Genomic DNA, 25,091 nt, shown 5'->3' on the forward strand with positions numbered 1-25,091 from the left:
ATTCCACCTACACTTCAAATATATTGGCCAATTATGCCATTTCTGCAGGGATCTTAGTATAATAACATTCGTGGAAGAATTATCATGATAAAGCCTGGGAAAATAGTATTCTTATTTTTTCTTTGTCATAATGTCATAGCAGATACATTTTTGCCAAGCTTCATTTCCTTCCATGACAATTCATGTTGAAATAAAACCCTTTTTCCTCCCCTCACTCGCAGATGCAGTATTAGAAATGTTATTTATTCTGTGCTACATTCCAATGAGTCTTTGAGCCTGAAAGAAGGCAGCACTAAGAAAGGTATCTTCCTTCTAGAAGTTGTTTCTTCAAGTTCTCGTGAATAGAGATGAAACAATAACAGAAGCTTCCTGAGAGAACTAGTATGGGGTAGGAATCTACTTTATCTGGATGCTGACTGAGAAGGACAAATGCTTTAACCTTGAAACATCCTTTTATTTTGACTCTGTCCGGGAGAACATCTCTTGGAGAGAGCTACAACAAAAGAATAAAAAAAACAGCTTGAGTCATATCTAATCAGTGTTGATATCCATATAAAAGTGTCCACACTGATTATACCTTTAAGTGATAAGCATCTTTAGAAACGTTCCAAATTCAAATCAACTGCATTTCACAGTGACATATTGATTCAAAATATCAAAGTGAAAATTAAGATCCTGTAAGCTGTGTCTGCATTTACAAAATTATATGCCCCACTGTCATCTATGCATGGAAACAGCAAATTTCAGCTTAAAATTCTATTGAGCCATAATCTCGAAAGAGATTGAAATAGTTTATAACAAGTCATTCTGTATATTCCTTGCTCAACCTTAAATATATGGTGATAGAAAGGAATCTCTTTCCACAAAGGATATTCTTATTATCTGCAAGAACCAATATCTTTTTTTATTTTTTAATCAAGTAGAGCTAAATCATGTTGCAATAACACACTATCTCCCAAACTTCATTGAGGACACTTTCTCACGTATATTATGTATCTGTTGAACCATACATAATGTCAGGTTCCCGTGCTGCTTGAGGAAGACAAACATTTGAGAGATAGGTGAGGGAGGAAGAAAGAGTTTTACTGGCAACAGGCTAGCAAGTTGGAAGATGGGGTTTCTTGTCCTTAAAAATATCATCTTGCTTAGGGATCGCAGGCTCAAGGCTTTCATAGGATTTGGAGGAGACATATCACATAAGAGGTAGGGTCGTTATAGATTTAGAGTGGCCTGCTTGTCAGATACATAAGTTGCTGTTATTTGTAAGCCACCAGAGGTTCTGGATCCTGTAAATCTCAAGAAAAGCTACTGATCAGAAAGTCTTATGACTCATGGCATTTTATTGCCTTTTCCTAGGAATAGTTAACCCTGCAATTAATCATTAGGCTATTAAAAGCATCTTTCATTAGAGCACATGAGAAAATAGTGAAAGGTACTTGTCTCCCTGAGAAGAGGGGATGATAACAGAAAAGGAAAGCAAATTTCGCCCAGCAAGATAGTGAAATGCAACTTTCACAGAGCAGTTTTAAACCATTAGGTGGCTTGATTCAGAGGTGGCATCTATAGCAGACCTAGTAGGAGACCAATAATATATTGTTCAGTTGTGTGACCATAATATGGAAAATGATTTACATAGTCTGTAACAGTGGTTTTTAAAATTAAATAAGAGCAAGTAGAGCTTACCTGTTTGTTTTACCTCAGTAATATTTTTATATACTTTTTTTTTTGTGTGTGTGGTTCTTTGTTGATTCTACTTATTCTGGTTGTAGGGTAGAATATTATTGGACCCAAAGGCAGAATTAAAGAGCTTTGGAAAATCTTGCATCAGCAATTGCATTTGCCACAAGAAACTTTCTCATTTCATTTTTTTCTCACAACTTATTGGCCAAAACTAGTCACATAAAGCCATTCAGTTAGAGTTGCGGAATTCCAATCCTGAGATGTTACTGAGTGCACAGAAGAAAGATACCTGGGAATATTTTGCTAAACATGGCTAATGAATACTATGGTTCAAATTGCTGTCCATCAAATACTCACCTCCTCCCTCTCCTGCAGAAATTATAAACTTCCCCTCCACCCATCCCAGGAAATCAAATTCAAGACGCTCTCCAGTCTTGTCACTAAGCTCAACCCAGCATCTTGTAAGCATTCATTAGTTTCTTTGCCAAATTGTCATGCATAATAGTCTCCACATTAAGTGTGTGTCTGGCTCCTTTTGATCTGAAGCTCAACGAATTAACAATTTATCTTTTAACTTCACAGTGATAGAACAAGGACAAGATGTCACAACCACATTCACAATAAACACAGGATTTTAGTCCAGGTTTATGGTTTGTTTGGTATTAAATTTCTTTAAAACCTTGCAGCCTTCTTATCTAAGTAAGCTCCATATGCAAATAAATACCTCCACAGATGTTTTCTATTCATACTTGTTTAGTTTTATTATTTTTCTTAGTGATATCCCACCCCTGTTTTTTCCTCCTGGCTTAATTGAGAATACTTGACCCTTTCAGATTTGGCTGCTGGATCCCAACATTCATTCAGTCTCCTTTTCTTCAGAATAGATTTCCACATTTGTGCCTTTGCTCTGAAATTCTTTCATCTATTCCAAAGGTTTTACAATGAATGTGGAAGACATGCATAAATTTGAATCTTGCCACAGGCTTAATTCTAACAGAACTTTGTTAAAAATGGTCACAATTAAACCCTTCACCAGTTATGAATGAGAACCGTTGGCCATTTAAAGTTTTAGCTCTGTGGCTGAAATTTCAAACTATTCCCTTCAATCCTGCTTGCAATTTTGATAATTCTTTTCTGAGACTCTGTTACTCTCTCTTTCTCCTTGTCAAATATCAATAGTAGCCCACACATACTTCCAGTCGATCAGCCTTCTCCGTTATGGTTTGGATATGAAGTGTCCCCCAAAGACTCGTGTGTTGAAGGCTTGGTCCCCAAGTGCAACAATATTCAATGTGGATCATTTGGGAAGTGATTAGATGAAGAGGCTCTGACCTCATCCGTGGATTAATCCACTGATGGATTATAACTTGAATGGACTAGGGGAGGTGGAGAGGCTGTGGGAAGTACAACTGAGTGGGAGGATGTAGGTAACTGGACTCAGGCCCTGGAAGGATATTTCTTATCCCTGACTCCTTTCCTCTCATTCACTCCTACTTTCTTTCTTCCTATCTGCCATAAGCTGAGCCCCTTTCCTCTGAAATGCCCTTCCACCATGGTGTTTTGCCTCACCTTGGGATCAAAACAATGCAACTATCCAACCAACCATGGAAATTATGATAAAAATAAATCTTTCCTCGTTTAAGTTTTCATGTCAGATATTTTGGTCACAGTGATGTAAAGCCAACTTAAGACATTCTCTATGCAGCTAATTACTCTGGTTTTTGTAAACTCACAGGACCACTCTCTCCCAACCTTTAGGTGTAGGGATAATGGCTCTCTCTCGTTGCTGACATTCACCTTCATTGGCTTCTATAAGCCCTGCCATGGCCTAACAATAACCTTTTTATTAAATAATCTTCATATATTTGTTGATATATGTCTTTTTTTGTTCCCTCAGGATTCAGACTGATAAACCATCCAACTAAGTGGGATCCAGGAAATGCAATCCAACTACTTCCAGAACATGGAGAGGCATGTTTTTTGACTAACATCAGTAATAACCACTGGGATGTCTGTTCATCAAAACTCTATTTGTATTCAGGGTAATTCCATCACTTTAAGTGTATAGTCTTACCACAGTGAGATTTGTCAAGTTATGTATGTGAAAAAGGTCAGGGTAGACAGAACAAACTCTCAAATTCAGTTTTGGTCTTGACATTTATGTAGATTATTTTAAAAACACATCTGGACATGTTATAAAAATTAATTCTTCCCAGTTTTCTTTTCAGTCTTTTCTGCATAAACCCATCTTTCTATAGTCTTCACTATGCTCTCAATGTAGGTATGCTACCTATTAAAAATTCTCTCCTGATTTAGACAAATTAAATTTCTAGCAGAAAGGGTTTAATAAGTCTATTTAGTCATCCCATTTTTATTATATAGACAGAAAATTTTTTCATAGTTTCCATAGGCTGCTATTCAACATATAGCTTAATGTATAGCCTAGTTGTCCTTAAGCCTCATAAACTGTTCTGGTCTATCATAAAAAGGGCATATATTTTGGACGTGTTAAATTCTACTTATAAAGAGTCTGCCAGCTGGTATTCCATTCTGGGGATTATCTTTATATTACAATGAAATCTCAGTTATAAACTGATGGAAAGAAACATTACTAAGAGTCAATTATAGATGACATATTAGATAGTAGAAAATTAAATAAACTATTAGTATTAGATGACTGAGATGTGGAGTTTTTAATTTAAAAAATTTTAAAGGAAAGAAATATAGAAACTAGAAGGCTGTAACAGAGTTTGCATCTCTTAGACAAGTAGTTTCTAAAATTTGGCTCCTGAACCAGCAACATCAGCATCACCTTTTAGAGCCTGGCTGAAATACTAATTCTTGGTCCCCATCACAGATTTATTGAGTGAGAAACTCTGGGAGTGGAGCCCAGAGAGCTGTGCTTTCATATTCTTTTCAGCTGATTTTGATGCATGGTAAAATTTGAGCACCGAAGCCTAGTTCACTGCTTCTCAAACTAATGAGCATTATAATCATGTGCTTTTTAAAATACAGGTGCTGACTCAGTGGGTCCAGGTATACCCCTAGGTTCTGCTTGTGTAACAAGCTCCCTGGTGCTGCCCCATGGATTATGCTTTGAATGTCATTCTTACACTTCCAGCTTAGATTCTGGAATCTCTGTTTTGTTGTTTTAGCCTTTGTTTATTTAGAATGAGTCATTTCTCAGCATTGGTGAAAGCACATGGGTATGTTAGAAACAGATCTGCAGCAGAATGTAATCCCAGTGGCTCCAGAGGCTGTGGCAGGAGGATCCTGAGTTCAAAGCCAGCCTCAACAAAAGCAAAATGCTAAGCAACTCAGTGAGATCCTGTCTCTAATAAAATAACAAAATAGGGCTGGGGATATGGTTCAGTGGTCAAGTGCCCCTGAGTTCAATTCCTGGTACCCTCTACCCCACAAAAAAGGACCTTTTACATACAGAACATCATGTTGTTCCGAATGAATTTGGCTCATCCCCACTAACAGCTTTTCAGGATTATCCGATACCTAGTCAAAAATATCTTAACTTGCTTAGCTAGAAGTAGTAACTTCTTCAGTAAAACTCTCAACTCCAATCCTAACTTCCAAGTTGGTGAACACACACATCATGGTGCTATTCTCCCCACAGAATAGATATCTGATTACCCAGATTGAAAAAGCTCTTCTGCAACTCTGCCTTACCTGCCAGTAAGGAATTACAATCCCGGACCCTGGAGTTCCCTCCTGCCCACAACTCTCATTTTTAGCAGAAATTGCCTAAGCAAAATAGTAAGGTAGCATAAATTGACCTCCTAATGATTGAAGTTTTCTTCTTCTTCATGTAAACTTCTATTTCTCCTCTTATTGATTGTACTAACTTCCATAGATCCCCAGAGTGTTTACCTAGTGCTGATCTCTAAAATATTTCTCCTTTAAGATACCTTCAGCATTCTGCCCTGCACTGGAGTTATTATGTAATAAGTTCTCAGTAAGGTCATAGAGATTAATAATAATTTACTGTAGTGCCCAACTTAGAGATATTTACATGTTAATGTAAAATACCTGCAAAGGCAACCCAGTGGTTCTTAACTTGGGTGATCATAAGAATGATCTGGGGTGCTGATTACAAATGAAGACTGAAAGGCTGTGCCTCAATCCAAGTCTACTGAGATCTCTATGATGGTGACAGTGTTTCCATGTGGGATTTCCTTCCTAATAATTCTCAAGAAATGGACACATTTCATAATACCAAAAAAAAAAAAAAAAAAAAAATCAGGTACATAAACAAAGGTATTGTAATTCTCCTTTAAGAAGTGAAGCTTAACAATGTAAAAGGTCAATCCTGGTTCAAAAACATTTGCTGACTCAAGTCAGGTAAGAGAAGGAAATAATTGATAATTATGGGTGAAAGTTAAGATTGGTGATTCTGGGATCAAAGACAGGCAGAGGTAGCAGAGGACCAGCTCAACACTAAGGATCCTGTTCATCAGTCTTGCTTATAGCTATTGCCATATTTTGACGGTGGTTCCCAGATCTCTCTGCAATTAAGAGTGAGTTATTCCTGAAATTAAAATAAGCATTAGTAAGTGTTTGTACATAATATATTCTTTATAAAGTCTTGATGTCTCAAAAAATAACAAGTTTGAAAACAAAATTAATCCTTCCCAGCACATGATTTGCTCTACAGCTATTAGTCTAGGAACTCGAGATGCTTTGCCATTCTTACACTATCCAATAGTATTCCCTGCATGTGTCTGAATATTTGCTCTTGGTGAACAAGAATTAATGTAAGAATTATTGATTAAAACCAAAAATTTTGAATAAATAAAGCAAAATCAAGGCAAGACATAGTATTTTTTCTTGCAAAAAGAGGGAAAAACCTTATCTTCTGTGGAAATACCTTATCTAATGCCCAATTTGAAGATGGTTTTGGATGCTATCTTAACCATGCAACCAAAATGAACAAAATTTTTCTATATCTGGAGAATAGGATAATGTGGTATATACACACAATGGAATTTTATTCAGCCATAAAGAAAAATGAAAATATTATTTGTAGGAAAATAGATAGAAACTTGAGATCATTACATTAAGCAAAATAAGCCAAATGCAAACGGTCATGGGACCTATGTTTTCTCTCATGTAGAAGTTAGAGAGGAAAAAGAAAAAGAAAGTGGGGAGGGTGGGGATCTCCTATAAATCAAGAGGAGATAGAATAAAGAGACACAGGATTGGAAGGTTGGGCAAGAGGGGGGTAATTCTGGAAAGTGATATTGGCCAAATTATATTGTTTTATTGTGTGCATGTACAAATATGTAACAACAAATTTTATCATTATGTACAACTATAATGCACCAATAAAACGTGGAAAAAAAAGAAATAAAAATCAAGACTATCAGACAATGCAATTAATATTTTGTAGGTTTAGAAATTTAATTTTAAGAATGGTAACCTTTAAACATTTAATATTTATGATATTATATCACAATTTTCAATTTTAATAATTTTATGTGACATTTATTTAATATGTCACAGTTCAATATTTTTTATTCTCAAAGATTATATCAAATGTAGAACAATTTTCATGTTATCATAAAATACAGCCTGGTCACAATATCTTGGTTAATAATAATGGATTATTAGGAGTTCGTGTATTTATTATTCTATCTTTTCCACTGAAAACCACTAAAATTTCTAGAATAACCATATTTCAGAAAAATTCCTTATTGTTTCTTGTGTTGGTCACATTGTTATTTAAAAACACATGAATAAAACATTATTAAAATATAAAACAATTTATTGTCATGGAAACCCAATATCTTATTTAAAGATCCCAAATGCTAGCAGTTTGAAAACACAAATGGGCCACAGAAATTTACATCTTTTGTGCCTCAGGTTAAGCTAATGGATATGTCCCCTGTAGGTAACACTGCAGAACACAGCCTCCACCCAAGGGAGTCTATCTGGAGTCAGAATTTTAGGGAAGCTAGAAAGATTGGGATTAGAGAGGCTTTGAGGACAGACATCCCTCAAATAACACTAGAGAGATTTCAACTACATCAGATGGCACATACATGACATGAAGATACTATTACCTTCTTGTATGGCTCATTGTGATAATTCATGTAAATACCACATCAAAGCACCTTTTCAGAACTTGCCTGGCACATGAAAATTTCCTTCCTTTTTTCTCCACCATGTCTACCTTATCCTTATGTGAACCTAGAGTTCTCTAGCAATTTGTTCATGGCATATCCAGGACATTAATATCTTTCCTTGTATCATATCAAAAATATTGATCCAAGGCATCAACAAGGTGTGTCTGCAAGAGGAATGTGGGATGAGAATACCAATAGTGTCCCCATTGGCAGTGTGCACTGAATGAGACTAGATTGTCTGGCTTGCTCTGGGTCTGTTAGAATTCAGCTCACACCTTTGCTATAAACAGGACACTGCATTCTTTACAGCAGATGCCAGACGTTTCCAGATTCCCCAAGTGATGGCTCTACAAGCTTGTGCCTTGAGAATTACAGTCATAAACATAGAAAAATGCACCCATAAACAGTAGTTTAGGACTCTAGTTTGCTTTATACTCTACATTAATTGACTTAACCAAATGATTTATGTTTATGTAAAGTGTAATTTCAAAAGAACATTAAGAAGGATCCAAGAGAATGCATTAAATAACTTTGCATGAAACACAGCACATCACAGGACATTTTAATCTCACATTCTTGTGTTTGTGAATGTGTGAATTTTCTATACATAATTTATAGGAAAGTAGGCAGTGTAATGTTAACTGTCAGCTAAATTATATTAATTTCTACATATTTCCTAACTAAATAGGCTATTAAATAGATAGTCTTATGAGAAGAACTAAATACATATTTTCCACATCAATTTAATTGGTCTGGATTTTAGAGTACTTCTTATCCCCCAGAACTGGGTCCCTTATTATTTCAGATCATACTGCATCTATAATCGCTGAATGTACACTTATTTACAAGTGCTTACAGCAGTTTGTTCTATTGGGAGGAATGAATCTCTACAAATAATGCTGTTGTCTATATGGAGCTTTCAAGGTAATAATTTGAGCAGTCTGTGTGTGGATCTGTTTTCACAACTAGACAACCTAATTTCTCTCCTTTTATAGAGGACAGAAAGTTACGTAGTTGTTTTTTTTTTTTTTTAAATCACAGATTTTGGGATCTAACTTGGCTCTTGTGCTTAAGATATATGTGATAAGTGAAAGAATTCATAAGTGCCATGTACCCGTGTTTTTTCATTAGAGTCTAGAAATTACAAAATACTCCAGAGTCTGGTAGCACTGATCTCTGGGGAAGTTCTTCCTTGCATATGACCTAAGTCATGAACCGGGTGATGGAACATTGTTTGTCCTTGTTTTGGATGTTAGAATTCTCTAGGCTAAATGTCACACACCCTTCTGTTTATCCTCATGTCTCCAGTTAAGCCCAAGGATGGAGGGATGAAATGCTCATGTACACATGAGTCAGCACTGTGCAAAGTTCCTCTCCAGGGCATTACTGAGTGAGTACTAAGTTGGAATCCAACAGAAGCTGAGCCAACATGGAGCATTTTCACATATTATTCAAGGTCACATCCACCAAGGAAACAACTCACCATCATCCCATGGACTTTTTGTTTGTTCTTCTTTCTCCAGTTAAAAACCTAAGTTACAATTTATATACAGTAAATTGATCCTTTTTAGTAATATGTAATTCTGTGAGCTTTGGTAAGGACAACGTCTTATAGCCACCACCACAATCAAAATACAATCCATCCTGCATATCCACATCTGATTCAACCAGCGATGGATTCACCACATTTGAAAAACAATGCATTTGGATTGGACATATACAGACCATTTTTATTGTCAAAATTCCTTAAACAACACAGTATATTATGTACATAGCATGTTTATTGTATTAGTTTACTATAAACAATCTTGAGATGATTTGAAGTATACAAGAAGATATATGAAAGTTGTATGTATATACTATGTTATTTTACATAAGGGTCTTGAGCACCAGTGGATATGGTATCTGCAGGGGCTACTCGAAGCAATACCTTGTGGATACCAAGGGATAAATATACAGAACAGTTCTGTCCCTCAAACACAATCCCCTAGGATCCTTTATAATGAATCACTCCACCAAGACTGAGTCCTTTCCAGCTTCTGATCTGTTCTACCAATAGTTTTGCCTTTTTAAGAATATCAGATAAATGAAATCACAGAATATAGCCTTTGATTCTGCACTTTTCCCCTTAATATAATGCACTTAAGAACTCTCCATATTGTCATATGTGTCAGTAGATTATACATTGCTGAATACTATTTTTTGTAATGACATGCCAGATTTGTTTATGCATTTCCCAAGCGAAAGGACATTTTGATGGTTTTCACTTTGCAGCAATAATGAATGAAGGCATTGTAATATTCATGCAGAGATTTCTGCATGAGTGCAGCTTTTTATTTCACTTGGATAAATGGGAATGAGATGGCTGGGTCTTGTGATAAGTATATACTTAACATCATGAATCTACCAATGTTTTTTTCCAAAATGGCTATATTGTTTTACATTCCCAATGGCAACTCATGAAATTCCACTTGTTCTATATTTTAATTGGTACTTGACATGGTCATTATTTTTAATTTTAGATCTTTAAGTAGGTACATGGTAATATCTCATTGTGGTTCTATTTATCATTTCCCTATTGACTAATGGCTTGTATTCAGTTTTAACTTTTCAGAAGTTTATTTGATAGTTTCATATTTTCTCTAAGGAAGTGTATGTTTAAATCCTTGACCATTATATTTGGTTTTTGTCTTATTACTGTGTTTTTAGAGTTTTTTAAAAAATATATGCTGCATACAAGTTCTTCCATAGATATGAGATATGCAAACACATTCTCCTTGTCTGTCTTGCATCTTTTGAAAAACATAAGGATAATACTATTCTTTTATTGTCTCAGAGATTGTCAGTGTGCACGCTGGAAATAACCAGGAATCTACAATACTGATGAATCACATTCAAATCTGTTTCTTGATTATTGTTTCTACATTCTCTAACAAAATTAAATGAAAATGTATGTCTGCATTGTTTATCTTTGTGGATCTTGAAATAAAAATCCATGCCTTTAAACTAACTAAAGCACTTATAAATAAATATTTCTATACCACTTAAAAATCACTGGAGGTAACATTACTATGAGAATTAATGAATGATTCTAAATATATCAGAAGAAGAGATCCACTTGATGATATTAAATCAATTTTCTTTTTATTAAATCCCTTGTTTTTGTCTTTGTTCTTTAATATTAATATTTTCCTTGTTTGATACAAAAGCCAAATTTCTTCTGGCATTTATGTTACATATAGAAATATAAGATTGGTACGTATGTCTCCTACTCATAACTAACTTACCTCGTCTCTGCGTAAAAATATGAAAACAGCTAGCAGGCAACTCAATTGTTGTTTCTATATTTGTCATTTCATATTCAAAGAAATGTATCCCTGGACAATTTTCTCAAGTAGAATTCCCATTTTGTCTACATGTTAGAATCATCTGAGGACTTTGTAGAAAGCATAATGTACCTTAGATGAAGTTATCATAATCTCTAGTGGTGGGATTGAGGCATCACACTTGTGATTTTAGTATGCATTTCTATGATTGTCATGGACAGCCACAACTTAGAATTACTGCTCAGAATTTCTGAATACTCCGAAAACAAATCCTCAAAATAAGTAGAATGTAAAATGTTACACTTGCTGCCCTTACACTTTGTAGTTTTGCAAACTTATTCTTTGAAAAGGATTTATTCATTCTTTAAAAGTTGAATGTCCCATTTATGTTATTAGGCACAGGGAATTCAAGGATTAAGAGAAATGTAAAAGATAACATTAAATCAAATTAAAGCTACTGGCACTATGTTAGTCAATCTTCCATTACTATAACAAATACCTCAGATAAAACTTAAGAAAAAGAAACTTATGAAAAATTTTATTTAGCTCACAGTTTTGGAGGTTTCTGTCTGTGGTCAGTTGGTCCATTGGCATTGGGCCTGTGATGAGGTAATAATACATCATGGAGGTCCTGTGGAGTGGAAGAAGTCCATTTGCTTCATGGCGAGGAACAAAAGAGAGAAGGAAAAAACTAGATCCAACAATTCCCTGAGGGAGTGTGTTTCCAATGACCAAAGACCTCCTACTAGGCCCCACCTTTTAAAGGCTTCCCCACCTCTCTATAGTGCCAAGGGTTGGGTACAAAACCTTTAACACATGGGTCTTTGGAGGACACATCCAAACAATAACAGACTCTTTTTCTCTGTGACTCCAGTATCCGTTACTTAATTCTTGCCTAATAGAATAAACAATTTAAAAAAGCAACACATAACCATTTAGAGAAAACAGCTTAATCTAAAAATAAATAGGAACATATGCACAATTTGTAGCTTTATAAATCACTTTGAATGTGTTTATTACATAAAATTCCTAAAGTTTAGAAGGAACACAAAACCTTTCAGAAATCAGTTCTGAGTGCAGACAAACTAATTTATATTTGTAAGCTAATGAAAGCAAATCCCAATATATATTAGGATCTTGTTCATAACTTGAAAAGCACCAGAAGAAATTAAGGATAGTATAGATTAGCTTTCTTCACATTAGATTTCTTTATCCCATTTTTGCCCTCCACATTGGCAATTTTGTTTTACCTGAATCAGTAAGAAATACTATTTTATCTCAAAACTCTTCTTATATTAAATTCTTATCAGTTTTCTCAGTGAAAAATGGTGAAGTTCATTTACATGCAATCACTGTGTTAACTGGAATCCTTGGTAGGGTATTTTCCTTAGCAATATCCTACCAATGTCTTCAGCCAACAATCTGCCTTAATTACAATGTTCCAGAATTTATTAATGTTTATTATTCACAATATGTAATTGAATGTTTTTTTTAAAAAATCCTCCACTATTAACAAAATATGATTAAGCATTTACTATGTGGCAAATATTTTGTTATGCCAGAATGTAAGAAAGAAGGTGGTGGGGGGGTAATTTATAGTATATTAAATTATGAGATACCCAATTTGTGTAACTTTCTCTCAAGTGCATGCATTATATCAATAAATATTGTTTTTAGATTTTTTTTTTGTCACAGATGATGGAAATCGTTCAAGAAAAAGAGCTTTCCTAAAAGAAGAAAGTTATACTATCAAAGTATGAGTAAGAGTTTGAAAATTTGGTACACTCTGCGTAACCAATAACATAGCTCAACTAAAAAAAAATCTAGGAGACAAAAAAAAATTGCACTGAATGTTTCCTTTGCTGCCTTCATGTAGAAAAAAATAGGTTATTTTTTTCTTCCTTTTTCAGAGGTTGTTTTGGTGTCATGTAGAAACAGTCTTGTTATTTGGGAGATAAGATAAAACAGCTACTGGTCTGTTCTTGAATGAGGTTCCCTAAGGGTTCCAGTATTTTGCTCTCTTTTTGTGTGTTAACACCTGATCAGAAGAATCAAAGGGATAACTTAAAATGGATTAAATGTAATTTGCATTTTATACTCCTACTTACTTTAAATATTTTCTTTTTTTTTACTTCAGAACACAGCTGAAGTAAACACTGAGATTATAGCACAGATCAAAAAAACATGTTCATGTCTGAAATGATCATCTTTGGTGCTGGGAAGGAGAAAATGTCATAAAGTCCATCATTTTATCCTGAGGTGCCTGGATCCATATTGGTTGATAAAAGAGGGAGGGAAGGAAGAAAGGGAAGGAGAGAGGGAAGGAAGATTGGAAGGGAGGCAGGGGAAAAAGGAAGGGAGGGAGGAAGAAAGAAAAAGAAGACCATGAAAGAAGGAAAATAGTTTTTTTGTGTCATTTGTCATTCTTTTTATTACATAAAATTCCTAAAGTTTAGAAGGAGCACAGGAACACAAGACCTTTGAGAAATCAGTTCTTTGTTCAGTTCCCTTTCTACATCATTTTCCATTTGTCAAAACCTCATATGGGAAGAGGAGTGGTATTTCATGATTTGTTCTCTATCGATTGTTAGGAGGCCTAAATTTGATTTTTGCAATCATCGTTCTTAATAACTGTGGGTAAGAGGCAACATTTTATGCCTCCATTTATCATGTTCTGAATATAGTTGGTTGGACTGTCTCAATATGGTTCACACATTTAGACAAATTCAGCTCTGACTTTCATCTTTTTCATGTTGAAACGTATTTCTCTCATTGTTTTCTGAAATATCCTTTTGGTTTCTCATGTAAGATGACATTAAATCAATGTATATTTAGCAGGAGACGACGTATGTTTTGCCCTAGATTATTCGTTATAACTTCATTGTTTCATCTTCTAAATTGACACACTTTAACAGTGATTTATTTTCTTATTTGGCCAAAATTCTACCTCATGAAGTTAATTTGTACACAGTGTAAAGCAAGCTGTCATTTGTCTTGGTTTCTTGGTACAATTCCAGCTTATGTCTGTGCCTTGACTTAATTATTGTTTTCACTCACAAATTGTCCAGTTTGGGGTAATAAAAGACTGATGGTGTAAAATGTAAATTGTGTCATATTTTTGTTAGAAAAGATAAGGGAAAGAGACCATTATGAGGCATGCGAAAGGATGGATCACTCTACAAATAATTTCTTTCTCTCCATTCAGGGCAGTTAGTGTTGGACATCAGCACTATCAGATGAATTATCTGTCATCTGAAATTGTAATAAGAATTTTCTTCCAAAATTTCTGAAAGATGAAACAAAAATTCCCTAATAGTAGTATTTTGTCTTACTAGAATTGTGTGTTTCAGAGGTAAACTGACAAAATGATTAGTGACAAGATTGGAGGACTGAGCCCCAATCTTGAAATTCAAATCACATTTCTGCCATTTTTTTTTTTTGGCTTTGTGATCTTGAGCAAACTATATAATGACTCCATTGCATTTCTGCTATCTTTAAATTGAGGTATTACTTGTAAGATTTTAAAATTAAATAATACAGAATTTTTTTTTAAAAAAATGACTCAGTGGAGTGCGTGGCTAATTGAAGGTAAACAGTAAAAATCAGTTGACTTTAAATATGACACAGCATGTTCAGGCTCTTGAAATACAAACAGTTCTATGAAACCATTAGAAAAGTCATTATGGAGAAAGCAGCCCTACTCTTTGCAGTTGCTCTGTGGGAGCCAAAAAATTTAGGAGAGGCAAATTCGTTCCCAATATCAAAAGGAAGACAATTAGGGCCTTGCTTAACTTGACTGTTTTCTACAGGAGGTGCTCTAGGCCTGTGTCATTGTCACTTGGAAAATACTAAAGCTATCAGGCTGAAAAATTAAAATAAAGACAACATAGAAGAAGTTCTATAATCTGTTCCACACTGAAGGCTGTATTAGAATATTCTGGTTTATTCTAGAGGCTTTGAACTGCCTTAATGACTCCTTAGTCTCCAGAGTCCTTTCCTGTCATCAGATTTGTGGTGGTGGCAGAAATCACCGTAAACTTAGGCATCATATGGTCCCCAGATCTGCCTTTCAGTTAATAGATGTGTGATGGATAATGTGGTTTCAAAATCTCTGAATGTTTGTTCCCTGATGGAATCATCCTTTTGACTCTTTTAATGTTCTGATTCATAGCTTTCCTTGTGACTTTTGCAGAAAAAAGCTGTCATATTTGCAAACAGAACTAAAGTTATATTCCGTTAAGGACATGGCTACCATTTGTTATCTGCATTGGGATCTTAAATAAAACTTAAAAAAAATTATTGTACTTTCTCCTACAAATAGTAACTGAGGATAGTTTTGTAAAAATTTATTAGTAAACATATAAGCCACCCAATATTTTGCATCTCATGATGACAATACTGTAGAGTAACTGTTTCCCAACTAACAAATTGAGAAGTAGAAGACCTGGGTTCAAGCTTCAGCATTTTCTGTAGGTTGTTGTCTGACTTTGAACAATTTTTAAAAATCTTCTGGCCCTGTTTAATATTCTGTAATAAAAGGATGATATTAGACTTGAATCCCCCTTCTTGGTCTTAAAGTTCATAATCTCCCATTCTGAATCCATCAGGCAAGCCATACATACTTTAAAGATGTCTACCAATTCAAATGGCAACTTTAATGTTTTCTTGTGTACTCATTTTATGGCATATTTTGCTTCAATGTCTAAATAAGGAGAGAGAATAGAATAAGTAAAGCACAAAGAAGGAGCTTCAAAGATAATGAAAACTTTCTATTTCTTAAGCTGGTAGTGATTTCACAGATGTTTGTCCTGGCTTTTTTTTTTTTTTTTCTTTTCTCATAGCTATTCATAAAGTACAAACTCTTTTTGAATGTCCTCCATAGTAAGTGAGAAGACAAAAGAAAGGAAGAGATTAACATCTGTGTCTATTTTGTTTACAGTTCAATCTTTAGCAAGCATTTTATGTGAATGACTATGAGAAAAAGTGCACTGGAATTGGGTATGGGGGCCCAGGCCTGTATTACCAGCAGCTCAGAGGCCCAGACAGGAAGATCCCAAGTTCAAAGCGAGCCTCAGCAAAAGTAAGGTGTTAAGCAATTCAGTGAGAAATTGTCTCTAAATCAAATACAAAATAGGGTTGGGGATGTGGCCCAGTGGCCTGAGTTCAATCCCCAGTACCCACCCCCCATCCCCCCGATAAAAAGGTGCCCTGGATTCTAATACCAAGTATTTCTTTCATTACTTTACGTGTTTTACAGGTTTCACATATGGTTAGAAACCGAATTTTTAAAATCAAGTTTCTCTTTCTACTCTTTTGTGATTAAATAGTGATTAATAAGGTGTTGTTTTTATGCAGGACTAGAGGGAAACAGCAGGATTAGTATGTGCCTTTCAGTTCATAAGTTGTCAATAGGTTTCAATTAGAGGATTTGTACAAAAGCAAAGGAATTGGAAAGGTATCATGAACTATGAGATATAATAAGTATCCTGCATTCTTTGAAGTTTGCAGACAGTTATTTTGTGCTTTGACAGTTAATTTTTCTTATTGCTACTTTTGATAAAATGTATTTTTCTTGCCCTGAAAGAAATAAAATGTAATTACATATAGTATAAAAAAAGAAAAATTCACCCAGCTATGTGACCTTAGGCAAAGTCATTACTCACCATCTATTTCAATTCTTTATTTATAAAAACAGAATGGTAGCCATCAGCCCTAGAATTCTTTGTCCTTGAGGATAATCCATGGAGATGGAAAATCTTGCACAGATACATTCTCTGCCATCACAAGTGTGGAATCTGTATTCTATTATAGGCAATACGAAGCAGCAAATTAGTTCCAATAGTGTTTACTGCATTGCAGTTGTTTGCAGCGAACAACAAGATACCTCTTTACAGATATCTGCAAACACGAAGGAGCACTATGTTTCTTGTTCCCATGGAAATATAACCTCAATTAAAATTCTATTCTCATCTCTATGAAACTGTGCACAAACGTCCAAGAATCAAGAATAATACTGAGAGACCTGCTGAGCTTGGTAACAGCCCCTGCTTTCCTTCCACACTGACTTAACACAGTTCTTGTTAATCATAAATGCATACCATAATCACTTCTTGACTATTTTCAAATGATGAACTCCCAAACCCCACCCTAGGGCCGCTGCATGAGAATTCCCCCAGATGTGGCCCAGAAATGTGCATTGTTTGGGATGATTCATGGCTGATTTTATTTAATGAAATTTAGCTTCCTTGTTGTGCTATGGATAAAGCAGGAGATAATCATCCAGGAATAAGCTATTTGCTATGATAAAAAGAATAATATACACAAGTAGCAATCCAAAACTCTTTACTGTCCTTTGTTGGAAATTTTTCTTAATAACAGTTCAAAATAATAGCAACTTGGATATAAAATGCGACCTTAGATTGGTGCAGAGAACAATTTGCCCAACTATACAATAGCTATGATTAATACTGGTCTTCAAAGCAGCCCATCTATTAAGACAATTTTTTGTGAAGAATGATAAATTATTAGTTAAATAAAAACTACAATTAGGGTATTTTCTATTGCCTATAGAATAATACGAGGGACTAAGTTCTGCTAGGGACTTATGCAGGCCCAGTTACTATGCTAGAAACTTGCAAGACATTCTTTCTAACTGTAACAAGTTGATTTCCCATTAATAGATGGAGAAATCAATTGAACAAAGGTTAAGATACTTTCCTACTACCTGGGAACTAAAAACTAGCAAAGTGAATAAGATTGAAACTAGATTTATGATTGCAAATGTATCTGGATATGATGCCAATTCTCTCATTCATTGTGTTTTATGAGTTTAATGAGCAAAGAGGAAAAAAAAGTCTTTATTGTGCTTTGTTCCTTGCTGCTGATAGAGATGTAGCTGTTATTATGGAAAGTGTACAGGAGACTTGCTTGTGTTCTTTAGATATACCCATGAGGAAAAGAAAGTTCCAGTAAAAAACAAACAAACAACAACAAAAAAAAGCAAAGGGTGATTCTCTACTTTCCCATTCTTCACATAACAGGTACAGTGGACCTCTAAGCCAGCCTGGGGTTCTTAGATATGCTGTTTGTATGGGAGCAAGGAAGACTTGCCCATAAATACAGGCTAGTAACAGAGAACTGAAAACAGGGCTGGCACTGAGTGAAATGCAGAGTGGGAAAGATCATGAGATCCCAAAGAGTAGACAGTAGGAAGTGCTTTGTTGAGAAAGATCTGACAAGGACAGCTTTGGATGCAGAGAGAGGTTATCATCTGGAAGCCCATTTGGACAAAAGGGAATTATGCCTCATTCTTCTATAGGAAATCTATTTATTGCACTAAAAAGTCAAAAACATTATTTGTGATAAGAAAATCAAGTGACCAACATAATGTAAATAAAACCTGCTTTTATACTTGTATTCAAACCCCTAAGTCCAAAGAGTCAACATTACCATTCACTGGTTAAGTTGAATGTTTCTAAAATGGGTGATTTTTTTTCTTGAGTTAAACATTTTAGAATCAGTTTACTCCTAATCCCACAACAAACAGTGGATCAACATGGCTGATGCACTTCCATTATTCAGTGAATCTCTTTGGAGTTCTTAGTATATACGGGTGGATTAGTGGTAACTTATGAATTTTTCAAAGTGAAAGGATTGAACATCAAAAACCTCAGAAGTTATCAATATGTGTTTCACAAAGCTTAGGTATTAGCTATGCAAGGATGAAAACTTGTCCAAGTTTGGTTGAACTGCTGCCTCAGATGAATGTTGAAACATTCTCATATTTCCAAGCTGCATCTGCTTTCAGGGGACATATTGGCTACTAATGTAAAAGAAATCAAATTATGCACCTTCAGATGTGGAGTGGGCAGTAATATTTTTCTCCATAAGCTTCAAAGGATCTGATTTTTATTTGCATTCTTTATTGTTGAATTCAAGTAAGAGCACCTCCATGACTAAACTTAACATTAGGTTTTATACGTACATCTTAGAAAAAAACAGGGGAAACACTTCAACATGCTAACAGTTGTAAAGTTTCTGGTCTCATCCCTGGATTTTTGGTCCATTTTGAGTTGACTTTTATGGAGAGAGAGGGAGATAAATGTGCTTTCACTTTTTAAAATATGAATATCCAATTTTCCCAGCACCATTTGTTAAAGAGGCAGTCTTTCCTTCGATATATTTTTGTCAACTTTGTCAAGGATCAGCTGGCTGCATTGGTGTGGGTTTTTCTGTTTTCTAGTCTATTTCATTGGTCTACGTGTCTGTTTTTATTACACTACCATGCAGGTTTTGTGCTATGGCCCTGTAATATAATTTGAAAATGGGTTTTGTGACACCTCCAGAGTTTTTTTTTTTTTTTCAGGATTGCTTTGGCTACTGTGGGTATTTTGTTTTTAACCTCTTAATTTTAGGATTTTTCCTCCTCTTCCTGTGAAGATTATTGTTAGCATTGTGATGAGGATTGCATTAAATCTGTAAACTTTTGTGTATTGTGTCCAGTTTAACAGTATTAATTCTTCCTTTCTACAAAAAATGGAAGGTTTTTCCATCTTCTAGTGCCTTTTTCAATTTCTTTTTTAAGTGTCTATAATTTCCTTTGTAAAGTTCTTTCACTTCCTGGCTTAGATTTATTCCTAGGTATTTTATATATTAATTTCTGAAGCTATTGTGAATGAAATGGTTTCCTGATTCCTTTCTCAGCTTGTTTATTATTAATGTATAGAAAAATCTTCTCATGATTTTTATATGTTTTGTATCTTCCTATCTTGCTGAATTCATGAGTTCTGGAAGTCTTATGATTTTCTAAGCATAGAATCATGTTATCTACAAAAAAAAAAAAAGGATTATTTAACGTCTTCCTTTCCTATTTATATCCCTCTATTTTTTTCTCTTGCCTAAGTGCAGTGCCTAAAATTTAAAGTAATATATTGAGTAGGAGTAGTGAGTGAACATTCTTGTCTTATTTCTGATGTTAGAAGAAATGGTTTCAGTTTTTTCCCCATTTGGTAAGATGTTGGCTTTTGATTTGGCACACATAGCCTTTATTATATTGAGGCAAGATTCTTCTATTCCTAGTTACTTAGGGCTTTTATCATGAAGAGGAGTTGTACTTTTGAGAATTTTTATGTATTTATTGAGATGATCATATGATTTCTATCTTTGAGTCTATTTATATGTTGTATTACATTTATTTGTTTGCATTATGTTGAACTATCCTTGTATTAAAAAAAAAGATTAACTTGATCAGGGTGTACGATTGTTTTAGTGTGCTGTTGAATTTTATTTGCTAATATTTTAGTAAGAATTTTTGCATATATGTTCATCATGGATATTGTTCCTTAATTTTCTTTCCTTCCTTTAAGTGTCTTTATTTGGTTTTAGTATCAGGGTGATAACAACTTTGCAGAATGAGTTTAGAAGCATTTTCACCCTTTCTAATGATGGAATAATTTAAGGAGTATTGGTGATGATTGTTCTTTTAAGATAGATATGGTAAAATTTAGCTGTGACTATGTCTGGTGCTGGGCTTTTTTTTTTTCTTTTTTAACTGTTTTAATTGCATTGCTTGTTGTTGGTCTGTTTAGGTTTTTCTATATCATCTTGGTTCAATTTTGGTAGGTTTAATGTATGTAAAAATTTATCCATTTCTTCTAGATTTTTCAATTTGTTGAAATTGTAAGTTTCCCAAATAATTCCTAAGTATTTTCATAATTTCAGTTTTGTCTGTAGTAATATTTCCATTTTCATCTCTAGTTTTGCTAATTTGAAGCTTCTCATTCTTTTATTTGATAATCTGTCTAAGGGTTTATCAGTCTTGCTTAGTTTTTCAAAGCAGCATTTCCATTTTTCATTGATCCTTTGTATTATTTCTCTAGTTTTTGTTTCATTAACATCAACTCTGAATATTATTATTTCTTTCTTCCTATGAGCTTTGGGATTGGTTTGTTCTTGTCTTTCTAAAACCCTGAGAGGCGTCATCAGGTTGCTTTTTTGCAATTTCTTTGGGTAATTTTTTGCTGTTCTCTCTTTTTCATGTGTGCTTTCATAGCTGTAAACTTCAGTCTTGGAACTGCCTTGGCTGTATCCCGCAGATTCTGGTGTGTTGTATTTTCTCTTCTTTCCCATGGATTTCCTGTTTTTCCCCCCATGACTTCTTCAATGACCCATACATTTTTCAAAAGTATACTGTTCAATATCCATGTATTCTTTGTATAGTTTCTATAGTTTTCCCTTGCTCTTACAAATTCCATTTCATTATGATATAAAAAGATTCAAGGAATTATTTCTATTTTTATGTATACTATATGACTAATTTTGGATAATGTTCCATGAAGGGCTAAAAAAGAAAATCCATTCAGTCATTGTTAGATAAATATTATATAGATGTCCTTTAAGTCCATTTGATCTATAGTATAGCTTAAATATGATGTGTCTTTGTTGATTTTCTATCTGTATAACCTGTCTATTAGTGAGAGTGGTGCACTGATGTCCCTACTATCTTTTCCCTGGGGTCTATTAAAACTTTTATTTTGTTTAGTTTATTTTATGAAATTGGGCCCACCAATATTTAGGTCATAAATATGTATAATTATTCTATCTTCCAATTAGACTATTCTCTTTATCATTGTTTTCAGCTTTGCATCTCTATCACCAAAAGAACTGATAAGAACAACCAAGAAGAGGAAAAGTTGATTTGGCTCATGGTTTAGAGGACTCAGTCCACAGATGACCAACACCATATCTCTGGGCCTAAGCAGCAAACAGAGAGAGCTCCTTTCACCGGGGACAGAATATAAACTCTAAAGGCACACTCACAGTTACCTAGTTCCTCCAGCCATACCCCATTGGGCCTATAGTTACTGCTCAATCAATCTATGTGAGTGGATTAATCAACTGATTGTGTTATACTTCTCATAAAAGTTTTCAGAGGTGAAATGATTGTTTTCTCATACATGAGATTTTGTGGGACACCTCATATCTAAAACATAACAACTATCTTTGTCTCTTCTGACTATTTCAGCTTGAAGTCTGCTTTGTCTGATATGAAAGTAACAGATCTGCATGGAATACCATTTCCTATCCTTTCATTTTCAGCCTGTGATTGTCTTTGCCTGTGAGTGTGTTCCTTAGAGACAATAGGCCTTTTTTTTTTAAATGCAATCTGACAATCTATGTATTTTAGTTGGAAAATTTGGACCATTTACATTGTGCGTTATGTTTTTAGTTTGAATACATCCAATTTATTGATTCTTGATTTTACTTCTTGTGCTTTAAGAGGTTTGTTAACGAAGTCAGTTCCTAAGCCAACATGGTGAAAATTTGGGCCTACTTTTTCTTCTATGTACAAGGTCTCTATTTTAGTGCTTAATTCTTCTTTTAAGGCTGAGTAATATTCAATTGTGTATATATCCCACAGTTTCTTTATCCATTATCTGTGATCCACTTTGAGTTTAATTTTGTGCAGAGTGAGAGACAGGGATTTAATCTCATTTTGCTGCATATGGATGCAAGGTTGGCTTCACATAGGACATCAATAAACATAATTCATCATGTCAACAGACTTAAAGACAAGAATAATATGATCATCAAAATAGATGAAGAAAGACCATTTGACAAAATATAATACCCCTTCATGTTAAAAACACTAGAAAAATTAGAAATAGTAGGCACATACCTCAAAATTGTAAAAGCTATATATGCTAAACCTAAAGCCAACATCATTCTAAATGGTAAAAAATCAAAAGCATTTCCTCAAAAAAAAAAAAAAAAAACCTGGAACATGACAAAGTTGCCCTCTTTATCACTTTTGTTCAACAATTGTCCTTGAAACTCTAGCCAGCACAATTAAACAGATGAAAGAAATATGAACAAGAAAAGATAAACTCAAACTTCACTATTTGCCAATGACATGATTCTATATTTGGAATATCCAAAATATTTGACCAGAATTTTAGAACTCATAAATGAATTCAGCAAATTCAGTATAAAATCAACACCCCAAAATCAAACATGTTCCTATACTTCAGTGATGAATCCACTGAAAGAGAAATTGGGAAAACTATCCCATTCACAATAGCCTCAAAAATTATATTAGGAATCAATCTTACAAAAGAGGTTAAAGACTTCTACAATGAAAACTACAGAACACTAAATGAAGAAATTGAAGAAGACTATAGAAGATGGAAAGATTTCTAAAGGCAAAATTAATATTGACAAAATGGCCATACTATCAAAAGCATTATACAGATTTAATGCAATTCCTATTAAGATCCCAATGACATTCTTCATAGAATTAGAAAAAGCAATCAAGAAATTTATTTGGAAAAATAAGAGGCCCAGAATAGCCAAAGCAATCCTTAGCAAAAAGAGTAAAGCAGGAGGCATTACAATACCAGACCTTAAACTATACTACAAAGCTACAACAACATAAGCAGCTTGATATTGGCATCAGAACAGACCCTTAGGCCAATGGTACAGAATGGAAGCCACAGAGACAAACCCACATAAATACAGTTATCTCATACTAGACAGAGGTGCCAAAAACATACATTGGAGAAAAGATGGCCTCTTCAACAAATGGTACTGGGAAAACTGGACATCCCTATGAATTTATTTCTTACTAGGCATTCCAGGTTTTGTTCCTACCAGATATTGGGAGGCAGAGTAAATGCCCAGACTTCTGCTGAATTCATTCTGTTTCCATGGGTGAAGTTGGCAGCTGCACCAGTTTTCTCTTTGCTGGGTTGGGGCAGGGTGTGTATATTTAATTCTTCCCTCCTTCTAGCCTAGCATTCTGCTTCAAAAACCTTCCCAGTGCTCAGGTTCTTGTAGCTATTCATAAAGTCCTTGCTGGCCCGCCTGTCATGAACTTGGGCAGTTCCAGAGTTTCTGAGCATTACTGGGCACTTATAAGCTGTGTAGAGGACCTAAAAAATGGTCTGGGTTATCTGCAGCTGACCAGCCAGATTTCTCTCTAGCTTTGATTGGGTCTTTGTGAGCCCAGGGGAAATTCTGAGACCAGGGCTATCAGTACAGACCTTACCTACCCTTCTCCAGTGTGGCTCTAAAAATTTAATGATGAATCACACTACTTGACAGATTTAACTGTGCTGGGTTGTGGCAGGTGTGTGCACACCTGTGTAGTTTTCATATATGGTCATGGTTCTGCATCCTGGACATTGGGGCACTCTGTCCACTCTGCTCAGCCCACTGTGCTCCATTTCCTTTGCCTGCAACACTTAGGCTCAGCAGTTTCAGTTTCCAGTGACCCCACTATATAAGTTATTTAGATGACATTTCCCATGAAGATACTTGCTGCTTTCCCCAGGTGAGATGAAGCTATATGTGTTTAATCCTTTCCAGAGCTGCAAGGTTAGGTGTGGTCTTAATAACATGGCTTCCCATTACAAATTGAGAAAACCAAAGCACTTTTCATGCCCTAGTGCCCTCTGGAGCTCCTGCCCCTGCTTAATCAAGTCTACTTTCTCTTTTACTGCTGTTGCCAAGGCACACTTGTGAGCTTTGCTTGTCTTGCTTCCTCCTTTTGTCACTCCTCCTTCCAGAGCTGCCCTGAAGCTGCTGATGCAAGTTCAAGGCTGATGAATTCTTTCTTTCTTTCTGTTCCAGGAACCATAATTTCTGAGTCTCTCCAAGTTTAATATTGTTCCTCAGTGCATCTCCTCAGTCATCCACCTCTGTGACTTATTATCTTCTCATGGTTTTAACTCCCATCTGCAGTGAAGCTGTGATCTGTATCCCGCTTCCACTCTAGCATCTGGATCCTCTCTCACAGATATTTCATTCTTGATGTGTAGAAATGCAACTGATTTTTGCATATGGATTTTGTATCCTGAAATTTTACACAATTAGTTTATTAACTGTGTGTGTGTGTGTGTGTGTTTGGAGTTCTTAGAGTTTTCTCTATATAAGATTATGTAATCTGCAT

The sequence above is a fragment of the Marmota flaviventris genome, chromosome 15 (genome assembly GCF_047511675.1).
Source record: "Marmota flaviventris isolate mMarFla1 chromosome 15, mMarFla1.hap1, whole genome shotgun sequence".
Taxonomy (NCBI): Eukaryota; Metazoa; Chordata; class Mammalia; order Rodentia; family Sciuridae; genus Marmota; species Marmota flaviventris.